At 39.3% G+C, this 24851-nt stretch overlaps 1 pseudogene; it reads left to right on the top strand.

Annotated features, from left to right (window-relative positions):
• The first annotated feature begins 854 nt into the window (after positions 1-854).
• Positions 855-951, top strand: LOC122106001 (annotated as a pseudogene).
• The last annotated feature ends 23900 nt before the right edge of the window (positions 952-24851 follow it).

Here is a 24851-nt window from a genome sequence, read left to right as displayed (position 1 = left end):
GCCAGATAATAATTATAGGGTCATTATAATATCTTCAATTTTCTATTTCTTTGGACCACAGTAAATGGTTGTGTTGTAGTTCTTCAGTACTAAGAATTGAGCATTTTGCATATTAGGCCAGTGCTCTTCTCTGAGTGATCTATCCAACTGAAAAAGTGATTTAAAATAAGCAGCTTCCACTTTTACCAAATGCAATGGGTTCATTTATTGGTTAGGATAAAACTGGCAAGCATAACTTGAAAATAAAAAAGTGAAAAAAGATTTGTTATTTGAGAACACTAGAAATAATTCTCAAGGCCATGTTCTCCCCAAACAAGGAAAACAAAAGATTTTTTGAATCTATCTATCTATCTATCTATCTATCTATCTATCTATCTATCTATCTATCTATCTATCTTACACAAAAAGGTGGGCATGTTTCTTAGGTTTTACATCACATGTTAAAAAGTGTGGCTCACTCCTATAATCAATCCTAGTTACTCAGGAGGCTGAGATCTGAGGATCACAATTTGAAGGCAGCCCATGGTGGAAAGGCCCTGAGAGTCTTATTTCCAATTAATCACCAGAAAAATGGAAGTGGAGCTGTGGCTCAAAGTGGTAGCCTTTGAGACACAAAAGCTCAGGGATAGCACCCAGGCCCTGCGTTTAAGCCCCAGGATGGACAAAATAAAACCAAACCAAACAACTACCCCCCCTTCCCCCCCTGCAACTGCTGGGTACAATGGCTCATTTGTATAATCCTAGCTATAGAGGAGGCAGAGATTGGAAGGATTACATGTGAAGGCTATTCTAATATAGGAAACTAGGACATACAGGACAGAAGTAAGCAGAGAGCTAGGGCACATAAGATAGGTGTACTTGCTTTGGTAGCACATTTTCCAAAATTGGAATGATACAGAGAAGATTAGCATGGCTGCTGAACAAACAGGATATGAAGCAGTCCATTTTTAAAAAAGATAGGTGTGAAGTGAGTCATCCCAGAACACCCAGAAATGCCCTAAAACACCCAGTTTGTGGTTGTCTTCTTAGTTCTTATGGTTGTTTGCCTCCTGCAAATAGGGTAAGGGCAGAAGATTGGTTCTAACTGGTTCTCAAAGCATGTACACAGTGGTGACCCTAAGTACCCTTTTTGATGTTTTTCTCATGAATATTCCTTACATCTCATGATTCTGATTGAAAATGCATCTGAGCATTTAACATATGCCCAGTATAGCTTGAGTTATATAATCTAGACCTGCTAGTCAAAGTCCCTAATTGGCCTAATCATTCCCATTAGGGGAAGTCCTAAAACTCATCCTTGGAGAAAAAGGAGAGACTAACCCAAACTCCAGGCTTCTTGAGTTGCTTGATTGGAAGCTGCCATTAGCTTTCATGGCATGGCATAAACTCAGGGCCCGGGCACTGTCCCTGAACTTCTTTTTGCTCAAAGCTATCACTCTATCACTTGAACCACAGCACCACTTCTGGCCTTTTCTGTTTATGAGATACTGAGGAGTCGAACCCATGGCTTCATGCATGCTAGGCAAGCACTCTACCACGGAGCCACCTTCCCAGCCCTCATGGCATGGTTTTGCTTTTGAAGAAGCTCTGTTACTCCTTGTCTCTCATATAACTGTTTTTGTTTATTTTTTTTTTTTTGGTCCATCCTGGGGCTTCAATTCAGCGTCTGGGTTCTGTCCCTGAGCTTTTTTCAGTTTAGAAGTATAACGCATCTTGATTGATATCACCCTTGTCATTTTTCTCCCCCATCCCTCCCATTCCAATCCTTCTCTTAGAATTTCCTAGTTTCATAAGATATGCATTGAATATTATGACTGCATTCTTCCTTCCCGTCTTCTCTTCATTGTTCTGCCCCCCTTTCTCTGACCTCCCTCTCATACCTCAAATACCATTTTCCTGGTATTCATTTTGCTGGACTGTGAACTAGTTTTTCTAAGGAATTACACCATTTGAATTCTCCCCTGCATTTACCATACTTTGGTCAATATGTCTGTGTACACTTGCATATGACTCTGTATGTGTTTACTTGTATTTGTATAAATTAGATTTAACTTCCACATATGAGAGAAAACAAATGTCCTTGTTTTGCTAGGCATGCCTTCTATTAACATATTTTTTCCAGGTCATCCATTTTCCTGCATATAACACAATATTATTCTTCCTGATAATATGTTTCTTTTTCTTTCTTTCTCTTTCCTTCCTTTCTTCCTTCCTTCCTTTCTTCCTTCCTTCCTTTTCTTTCTTTCTGATAATATATTATATATGATTATCTATCTATCTATCTATCTATCTATCTATCTATCTATCTGTCTGTCTGTCTGTCTGTCTGTCTGTCTGTCTGTCTGTCTGTCTGTCTGTCTGTCTGTCTATCTTATTTTCTTGCTTCATTCATTCCTTGTAGGGCACCTGGTTTATTTCCATAACTTAGCTGTGGTGATAGTGCAGCAATGAACATAGATGGGCAAATGTCTTTATCCTGACTTGTGAGCTTTTAGATAAATACCCAAGAATGGAATTGCTAGATTATATTTAAAATTTTGAGGACTCTTTAAATGCCTTCCATAGTGGTTATACCAGTTCACATTTCTACTAGCAGTTTAATAAGTTCCTTTCCCTCATGTCCTAGCCAGCATTTGTTTTTATTCATGTTTTTGATGATGGCCCATCTTACTGGGGTGAGATGAAATCTCAGTGTTGTTTTGATTTTCTTTTCCTTTATGGCCAGAGATGGTTTTCATTATTGGCCTCTTTTACTTCTTCTTCTTCTTAGAAGTCTCTAGTTAGTTACTTTGCCTATTTATTGATCAGGTTATTCTCCCTCCCTGCCTCCCTCCCTCCCTCCCTCCCTTCCTTCCTTTCTTATTTCCTTCCTTCCTTCCTTGCGTCCCCTTCTTCCTTGCTTCCTTGCTTCCTTGCTTCCTCCCTTCCTTCTTTCATCTTCCTTCCTCTCCCATCCTCCCTCCCTCCCTCCCTCTCTCTCCTTCCTTCCTTCCTTCCTTCCTTCCTTCCTTCCTTCCTTCCTTCCTTCCTTCCTTCCTTCCTTCCTTCCTTCCTTCCTTCCTTCCTTCCTTTCTTTCTTTCTTTCTTTCTTTCTTTCTTTCTTTCTTTCTTTCTTTCTTTCTTTCTTTCTTTCTTCTTTCTTTTTTCATAGATCCCAGGGCTTGAACTCTGGGTGCTGTCCCTGGCTCTTTTTGCTCAAGGCTAGCACTCTATGGAGCCACAGCTCCATTTCTGGTTTTATGGTTAATTGGAGATAAAAGTCTCATAGACTTTCCTGCCCTGACTGGCATTGAACCGCAAAACTCAGCCTTCCCCTGCTCCTCCCCTCCCCCCCCCTCAGTATCTAGGATTACAGGTGTGAGCCATCAGCACCTGACTGGGTTATTAATTCTTTGTAGAACCATTTTTAATTCTTCCCAATGTGCTGATTGTGTTGTATAGTCTCGGGACCCCCGAAAGACCACCAGAGACCACGATCAATGCAAACAGCAAAAGAGTCGTTAATTTGCAAGCTTGAGCTTGGTCCTCTGCGCACTTGGTAATCAGTGACACTAAGAGGCCCCGAGCACAAGGTCAGCACAGCTTTTATAGCATTTAACAAACAAGTTTAGGGGATTTCCACACAAGCAGTTACATGATTGGTTAACGTTTATAAAAATTGCATAGTCATTTTTTTTTTTTTTGCACCACTTCTGGTTTTCCAGTAATTGGAGATAAGAGTCTCACAGACTTTTCTGCCCGGGCTGGCTTTGAACTGTGATCCTCAGATCTCAACCTACTGAGTAGCTAGGATTACAGGTGTGAGCCACAAGCGCCCAGCCTTGCATAGTCATTTTTTATTGGCCCATGTACCGAGGTTTGAGTCCACCCTAAACGCACTACCCTTTTTCTGAACTATTGGTCCACGTTTGACGGTTCGATGGTTGCAAAATCGTTATATTCTGTTCCTGGAACACTTGGGCAATTGTTCTGTTTCTTAGGACTGGGCAGGGTTGGTGGCAACCTGCGGTTTTTCGGAGAACTGTTTTTCTCTCTCTTGGGGTTACTCTGAGGGCAGCCTAGCACAAGATGGTGGGGTTAATCTCAAAATGGAGTTACTTTGGCTCTTCAGTTGACAATTGGCATGCCATTCTTGTTACCTAGTGAACAAACTTGTTGGACTTGAGAAATGGACTTTCCCTCCAAAGAATAACCTATCTTTTATTGTAAGAATGAGGGATAGGAGTGTGACTCAATTGGTAGAATGCTTGCCCAGCAAGCACAAGGCCCTCTGTTCAATCTCCAGTACTGCTAAAAACAAAACAAACGTAGCAACGAAAAAAACCCAACACAACAATAAAACAGTATTATAAGAACAAATGAAGGCTGTAGTACTCGCTGTTCATTGGGCTGAGATCTGAGGACTAATGTTTGAAGGTAGCCTAGGCAGACAAATCTATGAGATTCTTATATCCAATTAACCAGCAAAAAGTCCAGAGTGGAGGTATGGCTTTATAGATAGTGTGTCAGCCTTGAGCAAAAACGCTAAGCAAGAAGTTGAAATCCTGAGTTCAAGTCCTAGGACCAGCACAGGAAAAAAAAAAAAAAAGCTAAGAAAAAAAACACCCCGCTCCCCCAAAAGCCAACAACAACAAAAAACCCAAATGATTTGAAATATTTATCAGCAATAACTAGCCTAGTTATAAGGGTGTATTCAAACATCTGTCTGAACCAAACTAACTCAGGTAAATTTAGAATCAATTCCCTGTGAGCATCACTAGTAGAAAAATCTGCATGTTACAAAAGGTGAATAGACCCTTTGGAGTCTGAAGAAATAGTTTTAATGCATGTCTAGCTTGGCAGACTTTGTGGAAATGTGATTCCTGAGTCATCATTAAGTCTCAGTTTTCTTATTTACCTTGAGAAAATGAAATATTTTCCAGCTCAAACATTCAGAGATTCTAGTTGTTTAAAAAAAATTGCATTTGATGTTTAATTAAAAGTATGAAAGTAAGATGTGTTCTATCCTGCTAAAGCAATTATATGAATCAACTATTAAAATAAGGGTGAGTTTATGCATCCAAGTGCTTCACAAATATTGAACAATTATCAAGTTTTTATAGTTGATGTGTAATTAGTAAGGGTTTTACTTCAATAAGAAATACTAAGATGGCAAAATCATTTCATTGGTAGTTTTGTTGGGATGTAGAGAGTATATAATTTATTATATGTAATTAATCTTGGGGACAGCTGGGAAACATAAAATTATTTAAGAAGGGATTGCATTTTTGTTCACAGAGGCATACAATTAATTATAAAGTGGATTATTTTTTAATTGTATATGTTTGGAGGAATTTAGCTATATCAAAAGGGATGAAACAATAATATCTGTCTTGCTCTATAAGCTTTTTTTATTTTGCCTGTGGTGAGGCTTGAACTCTGGGCCTGAGGGGCTGTCCCTGAACTCTTCAGCTCAAGGATAGTACTCTACCATTTGAGCCACTGCCCCACTTCGTGTATATGCTCTTAAATTGACAGCAGACAATAAGATTCTGGATTGTAGGCTTAACAGTTTGCATCCTTTTTTAAAAAAGAAATTAAAGGTGATGTACAGAGGGGTTACAGTTACATAAGTCAGGTAATGAGTATATTTCTTTTTTGACAGTGTCACCCCTCCCTCAGTTTCTCCCAGGTTTTCTCCTTCCAACTCCCTTCTGCTCCTCCCCCCAGTTGTATACTTCATTTCCAACATAGTGTCTTAGTGAGCATCACTGCTGAGTTGGTTCACCCATTGTCCTACTGCTTCTGTGCTTCCCTTCCCTTCCCCAAGTCAGATAAACTTATATATAAGACAAAGGGTACAGAAATAAAAAAGTGATAAAGGGGAATAAAACAAAGAGGCAAAAGAACCACAAACAGTACAATAAAAGCCTCTTGTTTGCATTCCTTGGAGTTCATTTTGGTAAGTATCATTTTATATGATCATATGCACATAGCTATTCAGCCCTTGTGATCCTATCCTAAGAATATCCTCCATTGTTCTCACTGTGTGAATGTTTAGAGTGCTGCTTAATTTATCATGTCCAAGTGTAATTATTTGTCTTTTTCTATCCACTGGGTTTACTTAGAGATGTATAGGCACATTCTAATGATTACTTTGTTTAATGTAATTTTTTTCTGAGTCTTTCTAATGGCTTATGTTGTTTAATATAATTTTTTTCTGAGTCTCTAGTTCTTTAGGAATGGGACAATGTCATTCTTTCTGATGGAAGCATAACATTCTATTGTGTATTTATACCTCATTTTCTTGATCCATTTGTTCATCCACTGAGGGGCATCTGGGTTGATTCCTTATCTTAGCTAGGGTAAACAAGGCTGCAAGAACATGTGTGTGCTAGTGGCTTTAGTGTGGCCTGGCTTGTGGTCATTTGGTTAAATGCCCAGGAGTGGGTTTGCTTGGTGATAGGGAAGCTCTATGTTTAGTCTTCTGAGGAACCTCCATACTGTCTTCCAGAGTGGTTGAACAAGTTTTCATTCCCACCAACAGTGTAGAAGTATTCCCATTTGGCCACATCTCCACAAGCATCTGTTATTGTTAGTTTTGTTGATAATGGCCATTCTGACTGGGCTGAGGTAGAATCTCAATGTTTTTTTTTGTTTTTGTTTTTGTTTTCTGTAGATCATGGGGCTTGAACTCTGAGCCTGAATGCTGTCCCTGAGTTCTTGAGCTCAAGGTGAGTGCTCTACCACTTAAGCCACAGTGGCACTTCTGGTTTTCTGGTGGTTAATTGGAGATAAGAGCTTCACAGACTTTGAACCTCGATCTTCAGATCTCAGCCTCCTGAGTAGCTAGGTGGCATGAGCCATCAGTGCCCTGCTGATTTGTCTTTTTTTTGTTTGTTTGTTAATGGCCAGAGATGTTGACCATCTCTTCTTGTTCTTGTTGGCCATTCTTACTTTTTCTTCTGAGAAATCTCTTTAAGTCTTTAGTCCATTTATTAATGGGGTTGTTGTTTCTTTGAGGATATCTTTTTGGGGGGTGTAATTTTTGAGCGCTAAGTATATTTTAGATATGAGACCTTTGTATGATGCATAGCTAGTGAAGATCTTTTCACATTCTGTCAGCTTTCTTTTTTTTTTTTAGTATATATTTTCTATTGTAAAGGTACTGTACAGAGGGGTTACAGTTACATGAATAAGGAAATGAGTACATTTTCTGTCGAGCATTGTTATTTCCTCCTTTGTTTTTCCACTACCATCCCTTCCCTCCCCACCTTCCCAACTCCCCCCCCCACCCCCCCCCCCCCCCCCCCGCCACCATGAAGTTGTAAAGTTCATTTCACCATAGTGTCTTGTACATCTCATTGTTACAATGGGCCAAACTGTATCCTTATTTCAGCATTTTGTTATTTCCCTTCCCCTCCACAAATTAGACAAATGTATATACAAGATGCAGGGTATCAGAATCAAATACAGCGAAAACAGGGGTTATACCATGGAGGAAGATCATACAAATGAAACAAAAAAATTACATAATACATTATAAATACATTAAAAACAACAGCAAGAAAGATAAAACCTCTTGTGTCCCTATCTTGGGGTTCATTTCACTTAACATCATCTTATATAGTCATATGTACATAGCTTTTGACCTTTTTTGCTTGTCTTAGACATTTACTAGTTATTGCAAATAAGAGAAACCATGGGACCTATGTTTCTTTGGGCCTGGTTTACTTCACTTAATATAATTTTTTCCAAGTTTTTCTATTTCCTAACAAATGAGGCGGTACTGTTCTTTCTGATGGAAGCATAGAATTCCATTGTGTGTATGTATGTATGTATATATATATATATATATATATATATATGTATATATCACACACACACATATATATATATACATATATATATATATATATCACATTTTCTTGATCCATTCATCTACTGAGGGGCATCAGGGTTGGTTCCATATTTTAGCTATGGTAAATAATGCTGTGATAAACATAGTTGTGCTGGTAGCTTTAGTGTGGTCTTGTTTGTAAACATTTGGGTAAATGCCCAAAAGTGGGATTGCTGGGTCATAGAGGAGCTTTATGTGTAGTCTTTTGAGGAACCTTCATACTGCTTTCCAAAGTGGATGAACAAGTTTACACTCCTACCAACAATGCAGTAGGGTTCCCTTCTGTCCACATCCCCTCCAGCATCTGATTATTAGATTTCCATTCTAACAGGGGTGAGGTGGGATCTCAATGTTGTTTTGATTTTCATTTCTTTTCTTTTTTTTTTTTCCTCTCTCAGTCGTGGGGCCTGAATTCTGCGCCTAGGCGCTGTCCCTCAGCTCTTCAGCTCAAGGCTAGCACTCTACCACTTGAGCCACAGTACCACTTCCAGCCTTTTCTGCTTATGTGGTGCTGAGGAATAGAACCCAGGGCCTCATGCATGCAAGGCAAGCACTCTACCACTGAGCCACCTTCCAGCCCATGATTTGCATTTCTTTTATGGCTAGAGAAGTTGAGCATTTCTTCATGTGTCTATTGGCCATTCTTATTTCCTCTTCAGAGAAGTTTCTCTTTAAGTCTTTGGCCCACTTATTAATTGGGCAGTTGTTTCTTTGAGGATTTGTTATTAGGGGATTTAATTTTTTGAGTTCTAAGTATATTTTAGATATGAGACCCTTGTCTGTTGTATGGCTAGTGAAGATCTCCTCCCAATCTGTAGGTTTTCTATTTATCTTGTTAGCTATGTCCTTTACCATGCAGAAACTTCAATTTGATGCTTTCTTGCCTATCCATCTTTGTTTGATTTGCTGTGATTCTGAATCTTTACTCAGGAAGTTTAGACCTGTGCCAAGGAGCCCTGGTGTTTCCCCTATCCCTTCTTGTAATATTTTCAGAGCATCTGGTCTTACATTGAGGTCTTTGATCCAGTTGGAATTGATTCTGGTGAGGTTGATATATAAGGATCGAACTTCAGTTTTCTGCATGTGTCTAGCCAATTCTGCTAGCACCATTTGTTGAAGAGGCTATCTTTCTTCCATCTTGTGTTTTTGGCTTCCTTATCAAGTATGAGGTGGCTTTAGGTGTGTGGGTTCACTTCTGGGTCTTCTATTCTATTCCATTGTTCTTCAGGCCTATTCTTGTGCCAGTGCCAAGCTGTTTTTATTACTACGGCTTTGTAATTGAGTTTGAAGTTTGGTATCAATAGTCCTTCAGCAAGATTTGCATTCTTGATGTCCTCTCTCCCATGTTTCTTCAGATAGGTTTGGGTTCCATCCTATCCATAACTTTTCCCAATTGCCTAGAGATTCAGGTATTTTGGATTCTTTGGCACATAGGAAATGAATTAATGCTGTTAGTATTTGTTTAAATAAAAGCATGCACATGCATATAAAATATATGTAAACATGTACAGGGTCAAATGCATATATACACACATACATTAATTAAAGTTGGGTATATGCAGGGAGGATTGCAATATTAGTACTCCTTGAACAATTAACTTACAGTTTAGCAAAATGAATATAGGAAGTTGGCACATGTGGGTAGAGGATGAGGTCAAGGGAAGGGGAGTGGATGGTTGGAAAGAAGAAGGGTGGGTGAATGCATTTATAATATTCAATGTACATATGTGAAAATGGAACTAGGAAAATTGAAGGATGCGTGGAGTTGGAAGATATGGGGAAGAACAACAAAAGGGAGGGGACATTGATCAAGACTTATCAGGCTGGATCAAAATCCCTTCTACAACTACTTAATGATAATTAAAAAATTATATTAATAAAAGAGAGGAAGTCATAAGTGACAAAATTACAGATTTAGGAAATACCTTGCTGGCTACAGGAACTCAGGCCATGTCACTGAGGAAGAAGCCTGAATTTTCTTCAGTCCCCCAAATATCTGAATATACTTTCTGAAATAAACATGGCTCTGCCGTGACAGTTGCTCAGTTTCCGCCCATCTGTTCTGGTAATTGCTTTTCCTTCCTCATTGTAGTTTTCAGTGTCTGGACAGGCTTATCCTGTTTCCTCCGGATGAGGGTTTTTGTTTGGAATCAGTTCCTGATTCCTCTTCCTTTTCCTTTGTGTCCACTCCTGTATGGCTTAGATATTACAGACTTACATAATACATTCCAAATGAGATTTCAATAATCATAATAGTGATGATGATGAGAATCCTCCCTAACACTTAAGTATGTTGAAGCACTTGAACTTCAATACCATCATTTTATGTACAATTATACACACACACACACACACACACACACACACACACACACACACACACACACACACAATTTTATGAGAAGATCTTGGTGGATGGGTTAGGGGGACAGTTACTATGTTTTTGGTTTTTTTTTTAACATTGTGGTACCTAAATTGTACAACTAAATATAGAAAATGATTGAGAAAATTCTACTTTAAAAAATTGCAAAACACAGAAATGATTTAAATTGTCATGAAAATGAGGTCACAACATTCTTTGGCTCATGGGAAACATGAGACATGAGATTTCAGTCTCCTTGTTCATTTGAGTCTAGCATAGCAGGTTGCTGGAGACTCATTGATGCCAGAAAGATAACAACCCCAGTGAAGAAAAGACATTCCTAGATTATCAGAATTTGTCTCTGGAATGTATAATATGACTGACAACCAACAACCCATATTGTTCTCCTTGACTAATGAAATTTCTTATCTTTTTTTTTTTTTTTTTGAAATTTCTTATCTTAAAGACAGGGTCTCATCTCATAGACTAAGCTGGCCTGAGACTTTATACTACAGGATAACCTAAAACTTAAGATTCTCCTGCCTCAGTTTCCAAATAGTGCTGGCATAGCCATATATAACCACATCTGGCTTGAATCAATGCAATTCAAACAGCCTTTTCTTGGTAGCCTTTGTGTGTGTGTGTGTGTGTATGTGCGTGTGTGTGTGTGTTTGTCGGTTGTGGGGCTTGAATTCTGGGATGAGGTAGAGTTCAGTTCTTCAGCTCAAGGCGAGCACTCTGCCACTTGAGTCATGGTGCCACTTCTGGTTTTCTGGTGGTTAATTGGAGATAAGCCTCTCACGGATTTTCTTGCCCAGGCTGGCTTTGAACCACGATCCTCAGATCTCAGCCTCCTGAGTAGCTAGGATTACAGGCGTGAGCCACTGGTGCCCGGCTTCAGCTATGTTCTTATTTTCTTAATCTATAAATTTTCAGACCCATAAAGAAAAAAAATGAAATCATGTCATTTGCAGGAAAATGGATGGAAATGGAGAACATCTTATTGAGGGAGATAAGCCAAGCTCATAAAACGAATTATTGTATGTTTTCATGCATATATGGAAATTGCTTCTTAAAGACATACATATGCATGAATATATAATGCACACATATATAAAATGTACATAATTATATATACATATGGTATCTAACCAAGGGATTACTTAGGAGAAGATAAATGGAGCAGTAGAGGGTGAATAATTTTGAAATGGATTGCAAATGTATGTGAAAACAGCATAAAGAACATCATAAAAAGCTGTTGACCAACAGGAGAGTAGGAAGTGGAGAAAGAGAAGGAATAGGGACCAGAGAAGGGGTTAGGCTAACAAGAAGGATGAAAGAGGATAAATAAAGATGTACTAGAGTAATTGCAGCTACAGAAATAGAAAAACAAAACAACAAAAGCCCAGGCCTCTTGGATGCCATTTTGGAAGCATTTATCCTAGGTAAATGAATTTGACCTTCTTTGTGTGTGGGGCTTGAACTCAGAGACTGGGCACTGGTCCTTGTTTTTTTTTTTTCCAAGGCTGGTACTTTACCACTTGAGCCACAGAACCACTTCTGGATTTTTGGTGGTTAATTGGAAATAAGAGTCTCATGGACTTTACTGCCCAGGCTGGCTTTGAACCATGATCCTCAGATCTCAGCCTCGTGAGTAGCTAGGATTACAGGCATATGCCACCTGCACCTAGCTATAATGTTATTTCTACTGCTGTTGATATAAACAATAAATGTTCCTTCATTTCGGACACAAGCATCTCATGTCTTCTACTATTATCTATGAAATTGTGGCTAACTAAACAGACAGCAGATTAGGTAATAGTCTTCTACATCCAAAGTTATTAATAGATCTCTAGCCCAAATGTGACGTTATACAATGCCTAAGTCTGTATTGTGCAAGTATGATAGGTATGATAGACTACTTTGGACTGGGTAATTCATTTTTTTTGTATTTCTTTTTTTGAGACAAGGTTTGCTATATAGTCTGGTCTGGCCTCAAACTCTCATTTTGCTTATAGTTTACATTTAAAGATGTATGTATCCACTGTTCCATTTATGTTCCTAGGTAACGATTATAGAGACAATCATAGAAATGGGTAATGCTGTCCTTGCTCAATGCTTGCTTACAGTATTGCCTAGCCTGTACTTCTGTAACTTCCTGCTTGGCTTGCACTTGTAGGATTTTCCACCCCTGAGCAAACAAGGAGGTGGGTTTTCTGCTTTAAAAGGGGCCATGAGATCAGGCTTGGGACTGTACTTTTGGACACCTGACTGCCCAGTGTGTCCTGGCTGGTAATAAAGACTTTCTATTGGCTATACTTTGTGACTGTGTGGTCTCTCCTGGTGGCCTTCCCCACAACAACACTTATACTCATACTTGGTTCAGACTGGGTAATTTATAATGAAAAGAAAACTCATTGTCTCACAGATCTGGAGGCAGTTAAGTCTGATATTAAGGTGTTGGCATGTGGTGAGGGATGTGGTGTGTGTGTGTGTGTGTGTGTGTGTGTGTGTGTGTGTGCGTGCGCGCGCGCGTGTGCGCATGTGCGCACGCATATGTGCATGTGTGCCAATACTGGGGCTTGAATTCAGGGTCTGGGTGCTATCTCTTAGCTTTTTTGTTCATATGATCACTTGTGTCACAGCTTCACTTCCAGCATTTTGCTGATTAATTGAAGATAAATATCTCATTGACTCTACAGCCTACTGACTTCAAACTGAGAAACTACTCAGCCTCTTGAGTATTTAGGATTATAGGTGTAAGCCATGGGTGCCCAGCTCCGTGGGAGGGTTTTTACTAGGGCATTACATGGCAGGGGAAAGATGGTGAGCAAAGGATAAAGAAGAGTGAAGTCAGTGTTTTATAATGAACTTAACTATCATGATAATGGCACTAATACATTAATTAGGGAATCTCCTCATGGATGAATTCTCTCTCTCTCTCTCTCTCTTTCTCTTCTTTTAAAGACAGAGTCTTGCTATATAGCTCAGCTGGCACTGAACTTGTGATCCTTCTGTCTTAGCTCCCAAGGGCTAGGATTTAAGCAGGCAATGCCACACTTGATCCAATTTCCTACCTCTCATTAGCATTACAGTATAATGGCACTCAAAGTATAGCACATGGGCACTCAATCCAAGGGGATTGAAGTAGCGAGTGGAAATGCCAGATCTGGAGCCAGAAGATTTCAGTTTTCATGGAGTGTCAAGGAAGAGCTGTTTCTACGAAAGGTTCACAGGACTCTAGGAAAGAGTCAGTTCTTTGGGAGTTGGAAATTGGGTGTTGTTTTGCAGTAACCATGGTGAAAAAAAATCTCAGGTACCTGAGAGAGGGAGCTGGGTAGATCAGTTAGCCTTGTAGATTTCCCATGGAGAATTCATTGGCATCACTGTCCTGTAGTGTTACAGAAGTTCTTGACACTTCTGAGAAGGTCAACAATCTTCAAATCCTGTTTTAGAGTAGAAGTCTTCATGTGGTCCCTACATGTTTAACAAATATGTGGTAAGAATTGACAGTATACAATAGAAGAGGAAGCAACAAACCTTTTTATTTTGTGTGCCAGTACTAGTGCTCAAACTCAGGGCCTACAAACTATCCTTTAGCTTTTTTAGCTTAAGGCTGACACTCTATCACTTGAACCATACTGCCAGTTCTGTTTTTTTTTTCTGTCAGTCATGGGTCTTGAACTCTGGGCCTGGACACTGTCCCTGAGCTCTTCAGCTCAAGGCAAGTGCTCTACCCTTGAGCCATAGCACCACTTTTGGTTTTCTGGTGGTTAAATGGAGATCAGAGTCTCACAGGTGTTCCTGCCTGGGCTGGCTTTGAACCTAAATCCTCAGATCTCAGCCTCCTGAGTAGTTAGGATTACAGGTGTAAGCTACCAGTGCCTGCTCACTTCTGGTTTTTTGATGATTACTTAGTGATAAGAGTTGCATGGACCTTTTTTTTTCCATTCTATTTATTTATTTTTATGTTTTTTTTAAATTGTGAAAATACCGTACAGATGGTTTACAATTACATGAACAAAGTAATGAGTATATTTCTTATCAAGCATTGTTGCCTCCTCCTTTGTTCCCTTTACCATCCCTGCCGGCCCTGTCCCCACCGCCAAAGTTGTAAAGTTGGTTTTTCGACATAACATCTTGTACATTTCATTGTTGCAATGGTTCTACCTGTATTCCTATTTAAACAATTTGTTTTTGTCCCTTCCCTTCCACAAATTATACCAACATCAAATACAGTGAAAATGGGTTATACCGTGGGGGAGGGACACACAAAGCAACAAAGAAATCATCTTATAAATATGTTAGAAACAATAGCAAGAAAGAAAAACAATTTGAATCCTTATCTTGGGGTTCATTTCACCTAACATCAACTTGTCTGACTGTTTCTGCTTGTCTCAGACATATACTAGTTATTGGAAATAAGGGAAACCAATGGGACCTATGTTTCTTTGAGCCTGGCTTACTTCACTTAATATAATTTTTTCCAAGTCTTTCCATTTCCTAACAAATGGGGCAATGTCATTCTTTCTGATGGAGGCATAGAATTCCTTGCATGGACTTTTCTTTCTGGTCCAGTTTTGAATTGTGATTCTCAGATCTCAGCCTCCTAAGAAGCTGAGATTATAAGAATGAGCCACCAGAGCCTGGCCTGAAATTCTTAATAATTTTCTAAAAAGAGTCCCTACATTTCCACTCTTTGCTGAGTCCATGATCTGTGTATCCAGTTCTCATTATATGCAATAGTTTTATAATCCTATCAGTAGGCCTGAGAAAAATCAAATCAACCTGAGATTCAGAGAATGAAATTACATCCAATGTAAGTAAGATGTCAGACATGTGCCAGAGAAACTTCAGAGATAAAATATTTCTCTGTAAACAGGATGTAAAGCAAGAATCTATCTCTTACCAAGAATATTAGCACATGTGAAGAAAAGATTGGTGTATTTAGAGGGTGAGACTTTAGTGATCCAACATACATTTATGGACCATACTGTGCAGTATAAATCTGTTTCTGAATTATCCAGCCTAAGAATTTTTTTCTTGTCTTGGTTCCAAGCACATATGATTTCAATTATAATATACTTCCTCTAACATTCGTAAGAAATCAGAATTGAACTTGACAGCCAAGCTAGGCTTCTTGGTCTTCATATTTCTCATTTGAGCCAAATATTTCTCATAGTCCATTCAGGTTTCAATTTCAACATACTTTGGGCTTATAAACAGCCCAGCTTATTTATAATAGCAATTCATCTCTATTGTAAATCAAGGTGGTGGCAGGTTTGGTACCTAGAGAAGGCCAGCTTTCTGATAGATGGTGGCTTCTTGCTATGCCCTCACATGGTGGACAGGGCAAAGAAATTCTCTGTGGTCTTCTTCATTATAGTCTTGCCTTCAAGCTTAGATTTTAGTTGACAGAGAAAGGCCTATATAAAAACCAATATGCTGAGTGCTGTAATTCAAATGTATAATCCTAGCTACTTGGGAAACGGAGGATCAAATTCACATCTAGCATGGGCCTCATCTCAACCAATAGGAAGCTGAGTAAAGATAGCATGAGTCTGTCATTCCAGTTACATGGGAAGTGCACATTGTGGTCGTGCAGGCATGAATATGATAACCAATTTGAAAGATCAACTCAAGGAAAAAAGTGTTTCAAGTGGTAGAGTACCTGCCTATCAATTGTGAAGTTTCAGTTCAGACCCTATACAAAAAAGAAAAGAAAAAAAAAGAGAAAGAACTAAAGAAAAAGAAGAGAAAAAAAGAAAAAAATACCATCAGAAACAAAACCAAACTTTAACGAATTTTACAAAACAAAGTTGACAATAAAAGTAATATTGATACATTTGTAGATACTATGTAAATAAAAGCATTTTTAAAATCAGCCTGGGAATGTAGCACAATAGTAGAGGACTTGCCTAGCATGAATGAAGCCCTGAATTCAATCTCCAGTACCAGAAAGAAAAAAAACTGGAAAAAAATTTTCAGAGAAGAAAAAAAGCTTTGCCTTTAACCTCTTACTTTCTTTTTCTGGTGATATGCAAATTAAAATAACAAGACAAGTCAACAGGAGAAAAGGCAATTTTATTAATATGTGTATGTTCATGTGAGTTCCCAAGTAATAAAACTCCAAAAGTGGTGAGATTTAGGAAGTTCACATTCCTTTTCAACAGTGGGAAGATGGGTTGGGCTTGCAAAGATGATAACTTGTGAGAAGACTAAGAAATATCAATTAACCAAATAATAAATTAATTTTAATTAAATTAATTAATTTTGAATCAAGGTCTCATTATATAGCTCAGTCTAGATTAGAACTTCTCTCTTGGCTCCTTGGAGTTGATAAGAAAAAAAAGATTGCCCAGTTAAAGATTATTATTAGAGTAGCCAGGTGCTGTTGGCTCATGACTATAATTCTTTTTTTTTTGGGGGGGTCCAGTCGTGGGGCCTGAACTCTGGGCCTGGGCGCTGTCCCTCAGCTCTTCAGCTCAAGGCTAGTGCTCTACCACTTGAGCCACAGCGCCACTTCTGGCTTTTTTCTTCTTGCTTCTGTGGTGCTGAGGAATCGAACCCAGGGCCTCAGGCATGCAAGGCAAGTGCTGTACCACTGAGCCACCTTCCCAGCCCTCATGACTATAATTCTAGCTCCTCCGGAAGCTGAGATCTGAGGACTGCAGCTCAAAGCCAGCCCAGGCAGAAAAGTCTGTGAGATTCTGCTTATGTATGTTTTTTTCACCAGTCCTGGGGCTTGAACTCAGGGCGCGGGCACTGTCCCTGTGCTCTTCTGCTCAAGCCTAGCACTCTGCCACTTGAACCACAGTGCCACTTCTGGCTTTTTCCGTTTATGTGGTACTGAGGAATGGAACCCAGGGCTTTCTGCATGCTAGGCAAGCACTCTACCACCAAGCCATATTCCCAGCCCCACTGTCAGATTCTTATTTCCAATTAAGCAGCAAAAACCTGGAAGTAGAGCTGTGGCTTAAGTGGTTGAGTCCTGATTTCAAGCCCTTAATACCAGCAAACACACACACGTGCACACACACACGTGCACACACATACACACACATTCTTACAGTATTCATTGGTAGCTTATTGCATGAATACCTACTTTTTCAAATAAAATTTACTGGAATTACTCAAGCATGTTATTAAGAATGCTAACTTCTTCCTAGAAGGAAATTATGGAAAAGAAGAAATTCTTTTTGGAGCCAGCTTTGGGATTTTTTAACAAGTGGTTTGTCTTTTATTCCCTTCTTTTCATTAAAATTACTCAGATGAAAAAAAAGTTCACTTATACCCAGCCAGAAGTCACCTATTAGAAAAATCTATCACACTATATTGAGATTTCTCCAGCACTGTTTGAAGACATAAAAAAAAATTACCCAATTTAGTTATCTCTGTTGCTTAGTTGTTTCCACATAAAAGCATCAGGAAGCCCTTCCCATATGTGCAAATTCTTGAAGTAGAAACTTTCCTAATGAAACAAACAGCAAAAGCCCCGCCAAGCAAAAATCAACTAGCAACATGGCCTATTCAACAATGAGAAAAATTTAAAAAAAAAAAAAATCCAAGAATGAGTATACCATTATAAGAAATGAGAACCCATGGTAATTAATACGCTTATCCAATAAACTTCACCTAAATAAATCATAAAGTGAAGGCTATGATTGTTGAAGAACATGGGAAATTAAGCAAACATGGATTTTCAATATTCTATTTGACTTATACACATCAAGTAGGCCATAATTATAGGTTAAAATGCTAGGCATTGGCCTGGAAAATATATACTATTCTTACTTTAAACTGAAAGGTCCATGTTGGAGCTTGAATTCAGTGGTGCATGTCTTTTTTTTTTTTTATTTTATATAGTTTATTGATTAGGATTCAGGTCAGCTACAAGCAACAAAAAAACTTCCAAATAATATTGGCAAGAAGATCCAAGATTCTATTTTTTGAATGTAGAAGTCTAAAAGAAAGCCATACAAGGTTAGAATGGCATCTCCACACAAAATCTTCATTGACAAAGGCTACTTCCTTCCCTACTAGAGCTAAAGGGTGACTTTGAATTTACGATTGAATATGGAGTCCATCATCCCTCCATCCCTCCCTCCATCCATCCATTGACCCATCTTCTTGGCAGCAGAGGAGAGGAGAGGAAAAATGTGCAAAACACAAATGGCACAGACTGGGAGAAGATCTTCACTAGCTATACAACAGACTATATATATATACCTAAAGCTAAAAAAATTATACCTCAAAGAAACAAACACCCAATTAATAAGTGGGCTAAAGAATTAAAAAGAGGGCTGGGAAGGTGGCTCAGTGGTAGAGCACTTGCCTTGCATGCCTGAGGCCCTGGGTTCGATTCCTCAGCACCACATAAGCAGAAAAGAAAAAAGCCGGAAGTGGCACTGTAGCTCAAGAGTGGTAGAGCGCTAGCCTTGAACTGAAGAGCTGAGGGACAGCGCACAGACCCAGAGTTCAGGCCCCACGACCAGACCCCCCCCCAAAAAAAAAGAATTAAAAAAGGGGCTGGGACAGTGGCTCAGTGATAGAGTACATGCCTTACATACATGAGGCACTGGTTTCAATTCCTCAACACCACATAAGCAGAAAAAGCCAGAAGTGGCGCTGTGGCTCAAGTGGTAGGCTCAAGTGCTAGCCTTCAGCTGAAGAGCTGAAGGACAGCACCCAGGCCCAGAGTTCAGGCCCCTGGAAATGACAAAAAAAAAAAAAAGAATTAAAAAGAGACTTCTCTGGAGAGGAAATAAGAATAGCTAATAGACACAATGAGAAATGTTCAACATCTCTGGCCATAAAAGAAATGCAAATCAAAATGACAGTGAGATTCCACCTCACCCCAGTTAGAATGGCCATTGTCAAGAAAAACAAATAATAGTAGATGCTGGTGGGATGTGGCCAAAAGGGAATTTTACTACACTATTAGTGTGAGTGTAAACTTGTTTAACCACTCTGGAAAGCAGTATTCAGGTTCCTTAAAAGACTAGAACTACCCTATGATCCAGCAATCCCCCTCCTGGGCATTTACCCAAATGATCACAAACAAGGCCCACTAAAGCTACCAGCACAACTATGTTCATTGCAGCATTATTGACCATAGCTAAGATATGGAACCAACCCAGATGCCCCTCAGTAGATGAATGGATCAAGAAAATATGATACATATAAACAGTAGAATTCCATGCTTCCTTCAGAAAGTATGATATTGCCCCATTCCTAAGGAAAAGGAAAGACTTGGAAAAAAATCACATTAAGTGAAATAAGCCAGACCCAAAGAAACATAAGCTGCATGTTTTTCCTTATTTGTAACAATTAGTATATGTCTAGGATAGTCTTAGCAGAGAATCACAATAGCTCAATAGCTATGTACATTTGACCATATAAAATGAGGCTTATTGAAATGAACTCCAAGATATGGAAACGAGGTTTTTTGTTTTTATTTTTAATGTACTGTGTGAAGTTATTTTTTTTTCTTTCTTTTTCCCCCCCTTTGAGGTATTCCCTGTTGTCCTTGTTTTTGGTTTTGGTACTCTGTGTCTTGTGTATATGTTTATTTGGGGAAGAGAAGGGGAATGGTAAAATGATGAGATAAAGGAGAAAGGGTGAACCAATGCAACAGCAACACTCACAAGAAACTATGTTGGAAATAAACTTTACATCTTGGGGTAGAGGGAGTCAGGAGGGAGGAAAAGTAGGAGAAAATGAAGGAGGGGGTAACAATGTTCAACAAGAAATATACTCATTACCTTACTTATGTACAGTAACCCTGTTGGATATCACCTTTACAATAAATTTTTAAAAAAGACAAATGGTGGCAATCTTTGAAGGGAAGTTCTTAGGCATTATCATATGACGCTTCAATTTATAAACCCAATGGGATCACATTTAGTTGAGCAGAACCACCAAAAAACGTAGAATTCTTTTTCATGTTTTAGTGGTAATGTGAGCAACTAAGGATGTATTACTTTAAAATAAAGAAGTGATAATGGGTCTTGAGGGACAGCCAGCAGCCGGTCTCTGCCACAGACAATTGCACATATCTTCTTGGGACCCAGTTAAACCTCAGCATGTTTGCACAAAATTGATTGCTTTAATTAACTGCCTAAATAAAGGTAGTTCAAAGAGAGAAGGTTGGAGGTACATTCTCAAGTTCTCTGGATAAGGGAATCCAACTTCATTCTGCTATAGTGGATCGTTGCAGTCTGGGAAGATTGGGTAAGGCTAGTTTTAATCTAGCCCTACCCAATACTAGTTGAAATTCATGCTTATATTTGTAGAGCCTATCAGATGCCCAGAATATAGGAAACATTAATTGGTTGTTTAATTACACTAGTTGTGTTTGGCAGTAATCATATGAAACCTTGTGCCTGTGGCTCAAGAGACCCACGATTTTCAGGGATGTTCAGAAATTTACTAGGTCAGTTAATAGATAATCATTAGTATTCTGTTCAGCGTTACTTCAAAGGCTAGGAAAGTGGGAGGGGGACTTACTTCAAAGGTCTTAAGAGAGAGAAAGAGAGTGAGTTATTCAAGCTGGTTGCTAGGACAACCTCAGGATTGAGTGAGAACAATCATATATTGTAGACCTGGGCTGGGACTGGCTGTGATTTTTCCTTTTGTAATACATTGTCCTTTTTTTTTTTTTTTTTGCTTGGCTCTAAAGAAGAACAGTGTTAAAATGGCTATTTAAGAGTATAATTTTGAGTCAGAAGGCCATGTGATGCTGAAAGAATTTGAGTGCCAAGGAAAATGGTCTGAACATTGATTGGAAAGGAGTCACTTGAGGTGATGTACAATCACTTGGAAGATTCCTGATGAACATGGAAGGTGTTGTTCAGAGGGACTTGGGATCCTAGACCAAAGAGGGGCTCATTTATAAGAATCTAAGAATGGAGATCAAAGACAATTTTCCTCCCGAGTCTAGACATTCCTTGGATTAAACAGTTTATGATTAATGAAGAAAGCAATTATTTCTAAGATGATTTTATTTCCCTAAATATTTATACAGTTATTAGTAGTTAGTATTTCAGTGTTTAAATAAGCTTCACGTAGTGGAATTTTGTCAAGCAATTACTAGATGTCTGGATAAATGATTTCTATGTATTTAATTCCTAGGAGAGGTAAACAGATTTTGTCTACATTTTAGTGTGTGTGTGTGTGTGTGTGTGTGTATGCATGTGTGTGTGTGTGTATGCATGTGTGTGTGTGTGTATGCATGTGTGTGTGTGCATACCAGTACTAGGGCTTTAACTCAGGGCCTTGTGCTTTCCTTTCCTTCCTTTTCTCTAAAACTTGAACCACAGCTCTATTTTTGGTAGTTTATTGGAGTTAAGAGCCTCATGGACTTTCCTACCAGGGCTGGATTTGAACTGTGAGCCTCAGATCCCAGCCTCATGAATAGCTAGGATATGAGTCACCAGAGCCTGGCCCACTTCTGGCTTTTTGTTGGTTAATTGGATGTGAATCTCAGGGACTTTAATGCCTGCTGTTAATGACCTGTGGTCTTCAGATCTCAGTCTGAAGTTGCTAGGATTATAGGCGTGAGCCACCAATGCCTGGCTAAATTTGAAGCTTTTTTTTTTTTTTTAGACAAAGTCACTCTGGTAGACCAGGCTCACCTTGAGCTTGTATCCTTCTGTCTTAGCTTTCCAAATATTATTATAGGAATAGACTACCACATCTACTCAGTTTTTTGTTTTTGTTTTTTAGAAGTTTTGATAGTTTGTGTGATTTGTTTCAAAATTGTCTTAGTGGAAGCAATATAATTAAGGGTAACCTTCATATTTTGCTTTTAGAAAATATTTGAGAATTATTCTTTGTAATCACTTCAAAATGTAAAATTAAGCCAGGTGCTGGTGGTTTATACCTATAATCCTAGCTACTCAAGAGGCTGAGATCTGAGGATCATGGTTCAGAGCCAGCCTATGCAGGAAAGTCCATGAGACTCTTATTTCTAAATAACTATCAGAAAACTGGAAGTGGAGCTGTGGATCAAAGTGGTAGAGTACTAACCTTGAACAAAAGAACTCGGGGCCAGAACATAGGCCCTGAGTTCAAGCCTCATTACAGTCCAAAAAAAAAAAGTAAAATTGGAGCAAATGATAATGTGATATGATAGTAAGTGTTTAGGGCTTGAAAGTATCTGTTATGCTCAACAATAGAGTATAATCATGGACATTGATGAAATACATTGTCTAATGTTGTTAGTTGTACTGGAAAGTTAAGGGATAAAGAGGATCCTCTGTATGAGAAACGTGAAGGTGATCCTCAACTCAACTTCCCAATTTCCCAGGAGTGGTAAAAGGCATTTTTAGGAGCTTCACCAAAAAAGAAGATCACAGGGTGAAAGTTTAGAGAGAAATTATTTGGCAATTCAGAAAAGGGAGGCAAGCAGCAAAAGGGAATTCAGAAAGGAGAGGCTCAAAATGGTAGCCCTTTTCTTGTAGGTATTTGCAATGTCTGGATTAAGATGGGGGGAATGTGGTTTAAATTATTCCTAGAGAAGTGGTAAACTTTCATCATTTTGCTGAGTTCCTCTTTGGTGTTATCACCTGAACATGGAAAACAATGGGTTATTAGGTGGCTTTACTAATACTGAACTGGGTTTAGTGATGTAGACATTGTAAGGTATATTAACTAGGTAGGTATATATATTATATATATATATATATATATATACACACACACATATATATCTATGTATCTATGCATATATCTATCTGTATTAAGTAGGTAGGTTTCATTAGGTAGCCAATGAAGAGCATACCACATGGTATTCGGGCATGAGAGGAAGTTTATTTACCGAATTGCTGCCCTCTGCTGTGCATGGTGGAGAGGCTTGGCCAAAAGGGAGACCCACCCTCAGGCTAGGACTTATCTAGGCCAGGAAGAGGTGTGGCCAGGGAAGGTTGTGGCCACCTTAGATCTAGATGTGACCTCAGGGCCTGGGACCCTCCTAAGGTCAGATGGGAGGTGTGACCAGAGGTAGCTGAGGCTGTGACCTAGGAGGAGGGGGAGGTGACTGCTTCCAGGGGTGCCAGTTACCTAGGTAACACAGATACTGGCTGAAAACTTAGCCAAGAGGTAGCAGACTTTACAGACTTCAGGCCAAAAGAATTAACTCACCTTTTAATCTGGGGTGTAGTACCCACCTAAGGAGACTGTGACTTATTTACATCTGAAATAACGAGTGCAGTTTCTTTTCCTTTTTCTTTTCTTTTCCAGTCTTGGGGTTTGAACTCAGGTCCTGGGTATTGGGAAAATAGAGGAGAAAGGAAAAGGAATAGGCTGGACCGATCCTCAACAGCTGAGGACTGTTTATTGAGGAACAGCGAGGGGGCACAGACCTTCCCGCAGGATTGGAGGTTGTGCAAGGGACTGGATTTTGGGGTGGATTTGTATAGATCTTAAGGAAGCAGGAAATAAAAAAATGGGCTACGGTCTCTTGGAGGCCCACAGTGGGGGGTGGGGGCTATTGTCTATTGTGGGGCCAAGGTCAGAATGACCTGCCTGCAGACAAGCATTCGAACATGCACTTGGTGCTTTGCTTGACCCTGGGGAATAAGGCAGCACTCAATCCTTCACTGGGCACTGTCCCTGAGCCTCTTTGTACTCAAAGCTAGTGCTCTACCACTTGAGCCATAGTTCTACTTTCAGCTTTCTCTGAGTCACTTATTGGAGATAAGAGTCTCAAGGATTCCTACCCAAGCTGGCTTTGAATCTTGATCCTCATATCTCAGCCTTCGGAATCACTAAGATTACCAGTGAGTCACCGGTGCCTCACAATTGCAGTATCTTGAAAGGATTAATTTAACTTTTGTTGCAATGGAAGGTTATTTAGCCATGGGCATTATTTGGGGTGTGGCTTCTGTTTGGAATTTGGACTGCCAGACAAAAGCATTCTAAAATGGATAAGGACAGTTTTCAATGGATAAAGTGATAAAGTGTGACATTTTATTATTCACATGCAAAATATTTAAGCTGGGCACTGGTGGCTCACACCTGTAATTCTAGCTACTCAGGAGACTGAGATATGTAGGTCACCGTTCAAAGCCAGCCCAGGCAGGAAAGTCTGTGAGACTCTTATCTCCAATAAACCACCATAAAACTGGAAGTGGAGCTGTGGCTCTAGCGGTAGAGCACTAGCCTTGAGCTGAAGAGCTCAGGGACGCTGCCCAGGCCCAGAGTTCAGGTCCCACTACTGACAAAAAAAGAATAAGGCCAAACTTAAAAGGCAGGATCTCCCTAAAGAAAACAAAAACACTCCAGGCTAAAAGGAAAAATTCCCAAAATAAAGTCTTAAAGTAGATTGGTGAGTCAAACATCAGGTTACTGGAATTTGGTAAATAACCATGAAACTCAGGAGGAGCCAGAAAACCTGGAAGGTAGTTTGATTTTGGGCCTGATAAGTGAAGTAGGCCGGGAGAGGAAACCCAAGCTGGTACAGCTTCTTTCCAGGCTTTGCCTTTGTTTTAGGGATTTTAGAAAAACAAAACAAAACAAAAACCACTATAAACAAGGTTAACTCGACCTTGGCTCTAACCAGCCCAATTCCTAGAATGGAAAGAATGCCTCTAGGTCCCCCTCCCCTGA

This window comes from Dipodomys spectabilis, unplaced genomic scaffold (assembly GCF_019054845.1).
Source record: "Dipodomys spectabilis isolate Male_0828 unplaced genomic scaffold, ASM1905484v1 ptg000034l, whole genome shotgun sequence".
Classification (NCBI taxonomy): domain Eukaryota; kingdom Metazoa; phylum Chordata; class Mammalia; order Rodentia; family Heteromyidae; genus Dipodomys; species Dipodomys spectabilis.
The sequence above is the reverse complement of the archived record's forward strand: the minus strand, read 5'-3'. Positions and strand labels throughout refer to the sequence as shown.